At 39.2% G+C, this 14,379-nt stretch overlaps 1 protein-coding gene across 6 annotated transcripts in view; it reads right to left on the reverse strand.

Moving 5' to 3' along the window:
* The window catches only part of SLC9A9 (solute carrier family 9 member A9), a 685,705-nt gene that overhangs the window by 670,778 nt on the left and 548 nt on the right, over positions 1 to 14,379 (reverse strand). For 3 of the 6 annotated variants that reach the window (XM_068546052.1, XM_068546049.1, XM_068546048.1), the window contains exon 2: positions 9,367 to 9,579. The gene's annotated coding sequence lies outside the window, so the exon portion shown is untranslated. Of the gene's footprint in view, positions 1 to 9,333; positions 9,580 to 13,983; positions 14,075 to 14,379 lie in introns of those variants that run through there. The other 3 variants (XM_068546050.1, XM_068546051.1, XM_068546054.1) reach the window with 3 other exon arrangements.

The raw sequence follows: 14,379 nt of genomic DNA on the forward strand, positions 1-14,379 counted from the left end.
GAATATCACAGAGCTAGAAACTGCAGGAAGCAACTACCATATCTAGATCTGGGAAACCAAAGAAGTGTTTATTGCTTGGCTGGTGCTGGCATTTCTGAGTTCAGATGAGGGGACTCATGGAGTTGGGATCCAGCTCTAAGAGAAGCTGGAGCAACATTCGTGTTGGTTTCCCTGAGGGGGCATAATCAGCATGATATTTGAAAGACTGCAAACTACAGTCAGCTGCTGCTGCTGAAAGGAAATGTTAGTGCCAGAGTGAAGCTTTATTGGGGTGATGCTAATAGGAACAAGAAGAAGATAGTAGGAAAAAGAAGAGTTTTTTTCCTCCTCCTTCTGTCCTGTGATCACCCTATACTTCCCCCTATTGCCAGAGCTTAACAGGGAGCAAGCTGACAAATCAGAAGTGCAATTTCCAGAGTTCTAGTTCCAGCATCACAAAGCAAAATATACAAGGGTCAATTTGAAGCTGAGAGATAATACCTTAAAAACTGGCTTATAACTGTTCTATTCTCTTTGTAAACTGTGACCTTTATCACTGCATAATCTTTATCTTAATACTTTTAACCTTTTTATTTGATCTGATATGAATGTTGCCTTTCCTCCATTTTTTTGTATGCAGTTGTTTATCTCTTTTCCTATTTTTTATTTCCAATATTTCTTCACTGCTTTAAGTGTGTGTGTGTGTGTGTGTGTGTGTGTGTGTGTTTAGGAATACATTGATAGGTTTTGTTTTTATCAACTCAATCTGAGAATCTGTTTTACACAATGGGGAATTTAAACATTTGTTATGATTTATTCCTTTCACCTTATACTTTGTTTGCATTTTTAAACATTTTCCCTTTTTCCTTCTAAATATTTCCCTTACTAGTTCCCTCTCTGATCATTACTATTACTTATCTTGTTCCTCTTTATAATTAGCAAATTTTATTATACTTTTCCATTCAACTGGTGATTATCATTTTCATATACTCAACATGAAACCCATATGAAAGGGTTATATGAAAATAAGAAACCAATTAATTCTGTTTTTAGGTGCTCTGCTCCTTTACTGGATGAGCCCTTTAGAATACTTTTACTTGCCCTCTCCCCACCCCCCAACTGCTAGGATTTATGAGCATATTTTATTGATAATTACCTTTAGTTAGTCTATTATCAGGGATTCCTCACATATGCCACTTCTATTTCAAGAATCAACAGTCTGTACTCATATTCTACATACTCAGCCTGCATCTCTGTTTAGATTTCTCTTCAGGTAACAAATGTGTCAGAGCTCATCACTCTTTCATCTAGTCCATCTTCCCATGTCTTGAGGGCTGTATTTTCTTTCATTTGTTTGCTGTTTGATAACAGTCCTTTCCTTTACTATTTCTTCAGTTGTACTACTGAGTGATATATTCTATCAATCTTCGCATAGTTCCAAACAACTTTCTTTGAAATTGACAATTAAATGATATCTTAGTTATGTTAGAGTTATTGGGTCAAGGTGGTCTGATTATTTTTCATTCATGATTTATTCTTTTTTTTTTAAAACCTTTATTTATTTATTTATTTATTTATTTATTTATTTATGTATATATGTATGTATGTATTTAGGGCTGTGTTGGGTCTTCGTTGCTGCACGCGGGCTTTCTCTAGTTGCGGCGAGCGAGGGCTACTCTTCGTTGCAGTGGGCAGGCTTCTCACTGCGGTGGCTTCTCTTGTTGCAGAGCATGGGCTCTAGGCAGTGTGCTTTTCAGTAGTTGTGGCACGCGGGCTCAGTAGTTGTGGCTCATGGGCTCTAGAGCGCAGGCTCAGTAGTTGCGGCACATGGGCTTAGTTGCTCCGCGGCATGTGGGATCTTCCCGGACCAGGGCTTGAACCCGTGTCCCCTGCATTGGCAGGCGGATTCTTAACCACTGTGCCACCAGGGAAGTCCATGATTTATTCTTTTTCCAAGGAAGACAGACTTTTTTTCTTTATCCTTGGAACTTAGAAATTTAAGATTATTTCTAATATGTCCATAACAAGATAGCATTAAAAGTCAGCATGTGAATAAAGAAAGTTGAAACCTCAACAAAATGACAGGTCCTTAAGATATTATTGAGTAGATTCTATGACCCTTTCTAATTGCATGATATTGGCATATCTTTCAGGTAGTCATTTTTGTTTGCTAATTTGTGACTGCTGATATTTCCTTTCTCACTGTCACTGAGGTCCTTTCTTCCCTTTTGCCTATAATGCAATTCTTGGAATTGGGCTTTCATTGTACTGCTGTGTAATATAAACCATGATAATTCTGATGTATTAAGACATTAGCTATGGTTGCTTTGCTATAGCTGATGGGAACTCCCCTCCTTTTCTGCAATGTCATTCTTAGTAAATAACAAAGTCTTATTTAAAATTTGGAGTCTATGGTCTTATTTTCCACAACGTTTTCATTCATCAATCCTGCCTGAGTGAGATCTTTTATTCTGCAGATGAATGTCTTTCTCCAGTTCAGGAACATTTTTTCTATATTTTTTTATATGAAATGCTACTCCATCTTTTACTCTTCCTCCCTTTGGAACTCCTGTTACTCACTGTTGGTCTTATGTGTCTTTCAGTTCTCTGATCTTGTCTTTTATGCTTTCCATCTACTCTTGTATTTTGTTCTGTGCTCTCAATTTTCCTCCATTTGATGTTTCATACTATTAATTCTGATATATGATTTATGTGCTGAGTTTTTGGTTTTTTATGTGCTGAGCTTTAAAGTTCAAAAATTATGATTCAAATCCTTGGGTTGGGATAGCATGAGATAGGGATACTAGTTAATGTGCTCCTAAAATTTCCAGGCTAAAGACTCAGGCCTGAAATAAGCATATAAAATCAGCAGAAATGAAGGCATAATAAATTGTGTTAGTTCGCTGGGGCTGCCATAATAAAATACCACAGACTGGGTGGCTTTAACAACAGACATTAATTTTCTCAAAGTTCTGGAGGCTGGACGTCTAAGATCAAGTGCCAACAGTATTGATTTCCTCTGAGGCCTCTCTCCTTGATTTGCAGATGGCTGCACACTTGTTGCCTCTTCACATGGTCTTTTCTCTGTGTGTGCACACCCCCTGGTGTCAGTTTTTGCGTCCAAATTTCCTCTTCTATAAAAGCAAATGACTAAGGCCAAAAATAGCTTCTCTTATGTCAAGAAAGCCATGCCTGCTTAGGCCCAAAATAGCTTCTCTTATGTCAAGAAAGCCATGCCTGGTTCTCTTTCTCCAAGGATTCCCCCACTACCCTATCTGCTTCACTTTCAGTCTTACCTCCCCAGAACACCAGTCAGATTGGATTAGGACCCACACTAATGTCCTCATTTTAACTTAATTATATCTTTAGAGACCTTATTTCCAACTACAATTATACTCTGAGATACTGGGGATTAGGATTTCAACAGATGAATTTTGGGGAAACACAATTCAGCCCATAACAGCTGTCACTGTAAAAGTAAATACTTGCTGTTTATTCACATCAACTAATTCCTGTATCAACTAGGTTTCCAACAATTCAATTCTGACACCAACTCCCAGAGTTAGCATCAGGATCCACAGGTGTCTCGGTTCCACAAGAGTGCCCCCACTAGAGACGCTGGCCACAAATGGGGTGCCAAAATACTTACATTTCTGCTCAGCAGACTAAACATTCAAGGGTTCCCTCAGCCCTCTCAATAGGTTTGGTAACTCACTAGAACAACTCACAGAACTTAGAAAAGCATTTACTTATGACTACTGGTTTATTATAGAAGATATCATTCAGGAACAGTCAAATGGAAGAGGTGTGTAGGGCAAGGTATGGGGGTAGTTGTGTGAAGCTTTCATGCCTTCTCTGGATGCATTACCCTCCCAGCACCTCAGTGAGTTTACCAACTGAAAAACTCTCCAAACTCCATTGACGAGGGTTTTTAAAGGAGGTTTCATTACCTGGGCATGATTGATTAAATTATTGATAATTGGTAAATAACTCAATCACCAGCCCCTCTCCCTTCCTGGAGGTTGGAGGGTAGGGCTGAAAGTGTAAGCAGACAGGGTAGGAGGTCCCAGAGAAAGAGAATCAGGCATGGCTTTTTAGACATAAAAGAAACCATTTTTGGCCTAAGTCCTTTTGTGATCTAAGCCTGGCCACAATGTTCGCCCTTGAACAGGTCTCAGTAATTAATGATCTTAAGAGAAGTGAGGCAATGTAGGAACAAAGGAAAAGCAGTCAAGAAACAATAGTTCAGGGATAAAACAGAGTCCTAGTTCCTCCTCAAGGGATATACAGAACACTCTGATACATATCTTTGAGTTCCACAGGAACTAAGGCCCACACCCAGCTGGAAGACAGTAACTCATGCTGAGACATCAGACTGGTGGAACCTAAGGAATGATGATGTTGACCTTTTCTGACCCTCATGACTTTAATCAACTAAAGCTTGGACTTGGTCAACCTTTGCTCCAGTTCAATGCTAAATTCTCCTCTGCTTAAGCCCCTTCATGAATATGCATACACTGCCCAAGCCCCTTCATGAATATGAATGTACCCTTAGCTTAAAACTTCCTCAGTTTTGCTGTTTGGGGAGACAATGCTTTGGGAAAGATCCCCGGTGTTCTCGTTACTTGCTGCAAGTAATAAATCCTTACCCTGCTCTTTGGCTTGGTTGCGTCTTTTGGCACTCACTAAAAGGCGAACCTGTTTTCAGATAACAAAAGTTCTGAGCTTCTAATCATGGATTGGTCTTTCTGGTGACCAGAACCCATCCAGAAGCCATCTAAGGGCCTGCCTTACCATTAAGGAAGTTCCAGAAATTTTGGTTTTGTGAGAGAAACTGGGGACAAAGACCAAATATTTTTCTATTGCACCACATTTATGCAAAAAGGTGACACACTGGACTGCAAGATGCTTTTGAATCCTTGATGAATACAGAGTGGGAAAAATGCCATTTAAATGTTATAAGCATGTCTGCCTTTTAAGAGGTTAACTTTACCTTTAGATTGCTTCTTTGTTCTAAGAAAGCCACAAAGTGGGCCTGTAAAGTAAATCAAGTCATCTGTCTATTGTTCCTGAGAAAACCACAAGAATCTTGAATGTAAATATCTTAGAGCAGTTAAGAGTTTTGTTTTGTAAATCAAATGTACCTAGGTATCAGGTTTCTACAAGTTTTGTGGCTTCCTTGGCAAAAGTATCCTTTTCTGTTTGGATCTGGACTGCCCTGTGTATTATTTTTGTCCTCTTTCTTTGAACAGCTGTAGGAACTCTAGTGTTGTAAAAGAAAAAAAACTCTAAGAGAAAGCTGACTGGAAAGGTGACACTAGAAATCAGTTGCAAACTCAGCCAACTTTAGAGACCAAGCAGGTGGCATAAATGTGTGTGAAACTGTTCATTCTAAAACTATATTTAGTGGTGAGTAGTTTAGGGGTAAAACTGGAAAGTTTGTGCCTTCTCAAGGAATTTAATTTCAAAAAATTTTTTAAAACACTCTGAAGTAAGTTTAGTTTCCAGCTATGGTGGAGTAAGAGGGACCAGATTTTATCCTCCTGCCATAACAAACAGAAAATTGGACAAAATATATGAAACAATGGTTTTCAGACTCTGGGCAATGTCAGCACAGGACAGTGATCACTGACCCTGTTAAAAAGGAAATAAGGAAGGTAAGCCCTATTTTGCCCAAGCTTATTTCTGGAGTTTCCAGGTTGCATCATATGAAAGGGTACCCAAGCAGAAATCAGCAGTCACACTAAATTAGGGAACTGGAGTTTGGTGTTTAAGGATGCCAAGTTTTCTATAATTTGCAAGATATAATGATGTTGAGGAGATATAATAATGTATAGAAAGCACTGCAGAGATCTGTAGAAGGCTGACCTAGAGTCTTGCTGAGGATTAACCTGCACATTGCGCTGTGACTTTTAAAAATATCTGTGGAATTTGAAAGTAATTTTTAAAATAAATTTTTTCTTAGTATTTTCTCTGAAATTTCCTTTGAAATTACTTCCAGTTTTAAGAGAGAAAACAATGTAAAGAAAATGTAATTCATTGGTAGTCATTTTGGTACAAACAAACATTCCAAAAAATGAATAAACATACATGTTACGATTTAATGATTTTTATAGGAAAGTTTTTACTATTTACTATTGGTCTTTGCTTTGGTATTTAAGACTTTAACACTGAACTAGTTTTTCTCTCTTGATGTTGAAGATTACTTAACTGTTTTTTAAATTGTCTTTCATTATCTACAGTTCCATACTAAGTACTAGTGTCTTAAAGACTTGGGAATCAAAACCTAATCCAACAAAGAATTAAAATCTGCCCTTGGGAATTCCCTGATGGTCCAGTGGTTAGGACTTTCACTGCCAGGGCCCAGGTTCGATCCCTGGCGGGGGAACTAAGATCCCGCCAGCCGCGCAGTGTGGCCAAAAATAAAACAAAATAAAATCTGCCCTTATATAGAGTTTAAAGCTTCTTTTAAAATACATTCTAGGACGTCAATTACTGTATTTACTACTGAGTCTGCAAACTAATAGCTGCAATTAGGTACTACCTTATGTTAGAATGATATAACATTTATAAATACATAAATTATTTTTACATTTCAGTTTAATCCACTAAGTTGCTATTTTTACTTTGTCAACAAGTTCTAATAATTTTTTTTATCATTAATTAGATCACTACACATGTTTTACTTATACAATTATTTCAGTTCTATTTTCTAAGTATCAGGCAAATCTTCAAGGAAGCTTAGTTATAATAAAGGAATATGTAACATTTCTAATCCCTTTGATGTGATTTAAGATTTTAATCCCTGACTTTGAAACTGAGCAGGATCCTTCCGGCCCCTCCCAGGTACAAAAACCCCTCCATGTCTCCTGGTTCTTGTTTGCAGAAAAAGACTTTAGTCTCCTAGGCCTTCCCTGAGTTCCAAAGAGCAGACTCAAATAGTTACTAATTAGGGAAGTTAGGGGACGCAGAAACAAAGGAAAAACAGTAAAGTAAGAAAAGTAATGATAACCTAAACCAGTGGTCCCCAACCTTTTTGGCACCAGCGACCAGTTTTGTGGAAGACAATTTTTCCATGGACCGGGGTGGGGGCATGGTTCAGGGAGTAATTTGAGCAATGGGGGGGGGGTGGTTCAGGAGGTAATGCGAGTGATGGGGAGCGATGGGGAGCGGCAGATGAAGCTTCCCTTGCTTGCCCGCTGCTCACCTCCTGCTGTGCAGCCGGGTTCCTAACAGGCTGCGGACAGGTATCGCCTGGGGGTTGGGGACCCCTGGCCTAAACAATAGTTCAGTGAAAAAGAAAAAGAGTTCTAGTTCCTCCTCCAGGGAGATACATAACGATCTGATGCATATCTTCCAGTTGTTGTGCAGAAACTAAGACCCCCTACCCAGGTGGAAGAAGGTGGACTACATGCTGACCACAAGCACATAGACCCCAGACTGGCTGGAACCAGAAGGCTGACGGTTAAGATTCCTGAAAGGTCATGCTGTTACCTCACCACCAACCAATTAGAAGACAATCCCTGAGCTGCAACCCTCATCCCAAATGTTGCCTTTAAAATCCCTTCCATGAGAGCCATTGGGGAGTTTGGGTCTTTTGAACATGAGCTGCCTTTTCTCCTTGCTTGGGCCCCTGAAAATAAATGCTGTAGTTCCCTTAACCACAACCTGGTGTCAGTAGATTGGCTTTGCTACAAGGCAGGCAAGCAGACTCAAATTCAGTTCAGTAGCAACTTCTCAAAACATAACCAGAGCTTTACTATTTCCTGGAAGAAAAAAAAAAAAAAAAAAGGGAAAAAAAGGGATAAAGCATCAGATTGTTATGTATATCCCTTGAGGAGGAACTAGGACTCCTTTTTTTCACTGAACTGTTGTTTAGGCTATCATTACTTTTCTTGCTATACTGCTTTTCCTTTGTTTCTGCATCCCCTCCACTTTCTACGGAAAGTATAGGACAGCATAAGAAGTACAGAAAAGTAGTAGATGATCTGTCAAATCGGAGGGACCAGTGAATCAATTATATCTCTATTGTGAACTCATAGTTCTACTGGCCATACTCTGTAATTAGATTATACTGGATAATAAGACATCTCTACAGTTAGTTCCTGTGACATAGTGATTTATAATAAAAAATACATATTTGCCTTTGGTTCCTGGCCCATAGTTCCAAACCCTTGTAATTTCCTGAGCAGAGAGCAATGTGAGCACCTTTTGTTATAATATTTGGTCTTTTGTCCTCAGTTCCTTAAATCACTTCAGAGCCATCAAGGTGAAGTGGGTGTCTTGTTATTCATAACAAGCCCCCTTCCACCACAGCTGGCTTTTGTTAATGAGGTGACTTTTGGAGAGCACCTAAGGATGCCGCTGGTTGCCAGGGGAAACAATTTGAATATAGGATTGGAACTTTCAGTCCCTCTCCGTGATGACGGGAGAGGCAAGAGGAAAGGGACTGGAGGTGGAATCAATCACCTATGGCCAATAATTTAATCAACTGTGCCTATGTAATGAAGCCTCCATAAAACCCCAAAAGGATGGGATTCAGAGAACTCCTGGGTTGGTGAACATGTAGAGGGTCGGGAGAGTGGCACACTTGGGGAGGGCATGAAACCTCTGAGCCCTTTGCCCATACCTTGCCCTATGCATCTCTTCTATGTGGCTGTTCCTGAGTAATATCCTTTTATAATAAACCAGTAATCTAGTGAGTAAAACGTTTCTCTGAGTTTTGTGAGCCACTCTCACAAATTAACCAAACCCAAGGAGGGCATATGGTAAGAAGCATAGGTGATAACCTGGACTTACACGACCGGCTTCTGAAGTGGGAGGGGGAGTCTTGTATGATGGACCCCTTAACCTGTAACCCAAAGAGGGGGTCGAGGGAACCTCTGATTTGTAGCTGGTTATCAGAAGCACAGGTAACAACGTGGGCTCACAAATTTCTTCTGAAGTAAACGGCAGTCTTGTGGGACTAAGTCCTTAACCTGTGGAATCTGATGCTCTCTCCAGACGTACAGTGTCAGAATTGAGTCAAATTGTAGGATATCCAGCTGGTGTCAGATAATTGCTTATTGATGTGGGGAATGCCCTCCCATACACATACACCCCACACACAGGAAGTGGTGACCAGAATCTTTATGTCCCCAAAATGGGATTCTTAATTATTTACCTACAGGGTTTATAAACCCTTTTATAAGGAAAAAACCCAAAACATCGACCTATATCAACCACATAATTTTGAAAACTAAATACACATTACATTTGATACCCAAGTGCAAAACATAAATGGCCTTCCTCAGCTGTGGCTGACCTTTATAACGGGCACAGCCATTAGGCTGAAGACTACAACAGATCTTTTACCTATACATGTGGTTTCCGTGAAGGGATCCTTACTTAGAAAGAAGTCCGAGCGTTAGCTACCCAGAAGATTCTGTTGCTCTGAAAAGGGCAGTTGTGGTTCTCCCAGCTTTCTGGCATGCTTGCTTAAAAAGAGCAATGGGCTGCAGCTGCCATCATCCAGCAGAGGTGGCAGGAACGTCAGTTGCATAAGCCAGTAGATTCAGAGGGGTAGGAGACATAAAATGTGAGGCTTACGAGGAAAAGAGACTGTCAAGGGAAAAAGAAGCAAAATTATCCTAGTGCACAAAACCTACTCTCCTAAGAGGAGTGCTATCAATGCAAAGATAATGTCTATAGCTATAGGAATTTCTTCCTTATTTATGAATCTTTAATATTTACTTATATCTCAGTATTTCTCAAACATGTAATCAAGTTAATACGTATGTACCCGTCTCTCCACTGGACTCTGAAAACCCAAACCCTCAGAAACTTGTACTTGGGTGGAACTGAATGAGGCACTTCCAGTATGTATGCCAACTCATAAAGTAGATAATAATAATGTGAATTTACATAAGTTTTGGTTTAACTTTTCAAAAGATCTTAACAACTGGGTGTGTAAGTGATCTCTCATTGAAATGGTGTTAATTTTTTTGTCTTTGCATATCTTACTTTCTCTGCTGAAAAAAACTGGGAAAAAAACAGAAGTAATAAAAATTTACTAAGAGAAAATGTGCCTCTCCGGATTAGCGTAGTCAAGGTAGAAAACTCTTATGTAACACTACATGTTAATCTGAATTAATATACATCAATAGTTATAAATTGCAGTTGCAGTTGAGCTAATTTGAACTATTCTGACCAAGTCAGAAAACTGTATGATTCAATTATCTCAAACAAAGTGATGGTTTTGAGGTTTATGAGTTTGAGAAGTCTATTTTTTACATCCAACGAAGCTAACTATTTGATATTAAACCTGTCCTAAAAAACACCTGTGTATAGTGTCATTGATTTAAAATACAATAAAATGTGCTTAAAATTCTATTGAAACACTGAACAGCTTTTAACTACAAAACCTGTTCTTATGGTACATCTAATATACATAAATGAGATAATTAACATTACTTAGTATTAAGAGTTACAGTTAACATTGTCAAGTGTTTGAATTTTAGGTATTGGAGTTGGAAACAGGGAAAAGACCCCATCATTTTGTGGGAAAATGACATAGGTCTTTTAATTAGACTGAAAGTAATATATATTATTATTATTCATATTTTGATAGGTAGCTACAGGTTTCAACAGCTAAATTAAGCTTAGAAACACAAATGTGGCACTGCAGTAAATGGACATGGAAAATTTTAATTGTATCTTCCTCATTCTTTTCCTCTCAATCTCCCCCATCTCAGTAAACGGTATCTCTTCCAGTAGTTTGGGACAAAAACTATGCAGTGATAGCTGATGCTTTTCCTTCTCTCACATCCAAACCTTGAGTAAATTCTGTTACATCTGTCTTCGGAATATAACCAGAATGTTCTTACCAGCTTCCTTGCTATCAGCTGTCATTTCTAGTTTGGATTACTACAATAATATTTAATCCTAAAGTGTTCATTGCTTCAACTGTTCATCCATCCACCCATCCAACAACTACTAATAAACAACCACTTATATCAGACACTGTTTGGGGTACTTAAGTACACAGAGAATTGCCCCTTTGGCCTTTACAAAAGGAATACCTCTTATCCATCCTAAATTTACTATGATGCACTGTCCCAGGACATAACTACCAGGGGACTAAACAGTCAATAATGAGAAAATTAATGACTCAGTAAGGAATCATTTTCCAAGTCGAGATTCCAATGCTTTGCTTCTAAACCAGACTAAACTGGAGAACCTAATTGATATATCATTAAGAATATTCTGATAGATCATTGTCAGTAATGATTTTTGGCATACAACATTGAAGGAATAAAAAGAATTGAATGTCATTACTTTATAACATTCTTTTTACTCCTCTCAACTTAAATGAACAAGATGTTTTGGCCTTTACCTCTCTAAAACTGAAAAAGAGAAAAAGAATGTATGTTGAACTCTGTCAGATTACAGCAATAAATAATACTCATCCATGAAAACTTTACCTAAATGATAAAAAAACCCAATCTCTTAAGAAATGTATTTCAATAAAATATTACTTTTTATAATACTCAAAATTGTGACATTTATACTTTGATCAGCTGTATACTAATAACAGTTGTGATGATAAAAAATTTCTCTGAATTGACAACGTTCAGAACATTATGATCACAAGATATGCAATAAATGTAAATATACACTTTTTTTGCTGCAGAAAAGAATAACCAATAAAACTTTCATACCTAAAACCTTACTACCTAACAGTGGCATTTTGTAGGTTAAGAGTTTCTCAATAGTATATAGCACTATTGACATTTTGGACTGGTTCTTTGTTGTTGGGAATTGCCTTGTGCAATGTAGGATGTTTTGCAATATCCCTGGCCTCTCCCCACTAGATGCCAATAGCCCCTACTCCCTAGTTATGACACCAAAAATGTTTCCAGATATTGCCACATGTCCCCCCACCCCACTGAGAGGCAATATTCCCTAATTGAGTGCCACTGCTGCAGGGAATATAATAGCAATGTAATGTAAAACTTTATCAAAGAGCTAGTTCATTTTTTAAAAATATATGATGGGTATCAAAATACTATATTTAATCCCATTGCATACATTTAAAAGAGTGATTGTAAAATTACATTTTATGATGTACTGGAAATTACATTATTTGTCATTATTTGAACTTATGGGGAGGAACTCTGGATGTTAGCTCACAATCCATTAGCCAAAAGTATTCAGTAATTCATAGATAGCTGGGTAATATACATTAACATTCATTTATAGATCTTTTCCCAAACCCTAATAGGTACCTTAGAACACTCTTGAGTTTATCTCATATAGCTCTAAGCCTTTTTTTTCCCCTTGAGGAATGCATTAAGCTCTTGAAGACTATCTTTCTTTGTAAAAGTCTAGAAAACTTAAGTGAAAGAGTATCAAGGCTTTTAAACACATGTAATATATTTAGATACAAATATTTTTCAAAATTCAACTTATATAGGCTAGTAATCTCTTTTACTTCCATTCTTCAAATAATGCCTATACAATTACAAAGATTTGGAGACTGAAAATAGCTTAAGAACTCCAAAGATCTTTTCTATACATAGAAGCAGTACTTCCTTAATCCTGCTACAAGGCCCCTAGATAGTGTCTCACTGCGCCTCAATCCTCCCAGTTTAATCACTGGCAAAAGTGCCAATGGAATCATTCATTCTAAATAAAAATATAAAAATGTATGTAGTGCTTTTATTGTTTTAAAGCAATTCCACATAAATTATCTACTATTAATTGAACACATCTAAATGACAGGTAGAAAAGATGTTAGGGATAAGAAATTTGCATTTAGTAATAACTTGCCTAGTTTACAATTCAGCAGAGCTGACATCTCCAGACCAATCGCACCAAACTCTTTTCTTACGAAATCCTCATTTGAGATATTGCTCATAATTTTACATTTTATGAAGTTTTGGGATGCTTTGAAGGTAAGTTAAATCCAATTACTGCCAAAGGCTTCAAAAAGTCCTAAGCTTTATCACATTTCTTAAACACTTTGCACAGGCTTTGTACAAATTGGAAGACTAAATTGTCCAACTTGTCTGTAGTCAATGTAACACCATTTAAAAGTCACTTCTGTGTTGAATACATTAAATTGTACAAAGGTTTTTTTTTCCTTTTTCAAAGTTTGAATTCTTATATCATGAAGGTCAAAACACTGACTTCAACAGTACTTCTCAAGAGAATGGCTCTGCCTTTTACAATTAAACAGCTATTAAGAACAACACAGAAAAATGAATTTATAGATGTTTCTCATTAAGCCTTCCAGAGTTGATGTATACAGGCCAGTTAATGGTTCTTCTAAAAATCACTGTCCAATCCCTATCATTAACTCAGTTAAAGCCCATATATTTAATATCACATCAGGAATCACTTGTCCATCAGAAAAACAACTAGTCCTCTTTTTAATTATTCTAGCGCTAAAACTGAAAAGCATTACAATTGCATATTCCAGCTACTGTAGAGTCTGGGTCCCCTAAAACTTCTACCAAAACAAGGCGCTGTAGTTCAGCATTTCCCAGTTATTTTTGCAGTTGTGGCGTGAATCTGAGCCAAGGTGCCCGTATGGCGCACCAGGCGGCCCCGGGTCCCCATGGCTACCGCCACAGCAACGCGTCGCGTCCCACAAGGCAGGCCCCAGCTCATGGGGAGGGGGGAGGGGGGAGGGGGGAGGGCGACCGCCCGCGCTTCAGGGACGCTCAGGGGAGGCGCCGGGACACTGTCTTCCCCGAGTTGAAGGAAACGGCTTCAGGGCCGGGCTGGGAAAGCTGGCGGGGAGCAAGCCAAATGCTCGTCCCTGCTTCTTCGCAATGGCTAGGACAGAACTCCCGGCGACACCAGGCCGCGTCAGTTCCCTCTACATCTTTCTTCCCCTTTTTTATCACGGTGCCTTGCAGACTTCGTTTTTTCCGTGCCCACTCAGGATAATTTAAGATGCCTCCACAAACGTGACAGACGCCAAAGGTGAAGCCCCCGAACAGTCCCGCCAAAACTCACGCCTTTTCCCACGTTTTCTCCGCAGGGCCGCCCGCGAGTGAGAGGTGTGCGGGCCCAAGGGGGGGGACTCGAGCTCGCGCCGCGGCCTCGCTTCGCCCCGCCCCCGGGCGCGCGCCCCACCCGTATAAGGCTCGGGGGGCACGCCGCTCCGCCCACCTTGCCTCCAGCCCGCGCGCGCGCGCGCGCGCGCCGGGCGGAGGCAAGGGGTTGCAATAGGTTTCCGCAGTTCCTATTTTTTTTTTTTTTTTCCCCCTTAGAAGACTGTTTCCACAATGGCCAAAAACAGGCCCCAGTAGAAGTCAACAATCATAAAAGAGTAACTGTTGCTAAAAGTAATTTCAGCACAGGAGCTCGCGAGTTTACCCCGCCTCCAAAAAAGCTCGAGCTCCGCCCCCA

This window comes from Eschrichtius robustus, chromosome 6 (assembly GCF_028021215.1).
Source record: "Eschrichtius robustus isolate mEscRob2 chromosome 6, mEscRob2.pri, whole genome shotgun sequence".
Taxonomy (NCBI): Eukaryota; Metazoa; Chordata; class Mammalia; order Artiodactyla; family Eschrichtiidae; genus Eschrichtius; species Eschrichtius robustus.